We start from the raw sequence: 460 nt of genomic DNA, 5'->3' as shown, positions 1-460 counted from the left end.
TGTTTCTTTCTGGATTTTTGTTTTGGAACCACACACATTTGACCTCCACAGAAAAACTAAAGCAGTGAACCCCCAGTGCCCTATTCTCTATACCCCCTCCAACCATTTTGGGGGGGTTACTTTGATTATGTCAAATTATTAGATTATAGTCTGTGCCCCAGTGCTGCCTAGATGGGCAGTAAATAGAGGACAATGGTCTAGTTTTGACATCTTCCTGTTGTGAAGCTTTTTATGTGTCCTTGTATTGATTCTCCTGTGCTCCTCTGGGAACTGAGCTTCCCCAAGAACACTCATGTTCTTGCTAAGAGTGCTCTTGGGAATCGGGGAGCTTGGTCCTCAGGTGTTCTAACCTCTGTTCCAGTTTCCTCCTGACATCTATTGTCAGCAATCTATAAACTGTCTCAACAGAGACTTCAGAGTCTAGTTCTGCCCCAGGAGGGGCCCCCAACTCTCAAAAATA

This window comes from Miniopterus natalensis, chromosome 5 (genome assembly GCF_054644295.1).
Source record: "Miniopterus natalensis isolate mMinNat1 chromosome 5, mMinNat1.hap1, whole genome shotgun sequence".
NCBI classification, from domain to species: Eukaryota; Metazoa; Chordata; class Mammalia; order Chiroptera; family Miniopteridae; genus Miniopterus; species Miniopterus natalensis.
Note: the sequence above shows the minus strand (reverse complement) of the source record.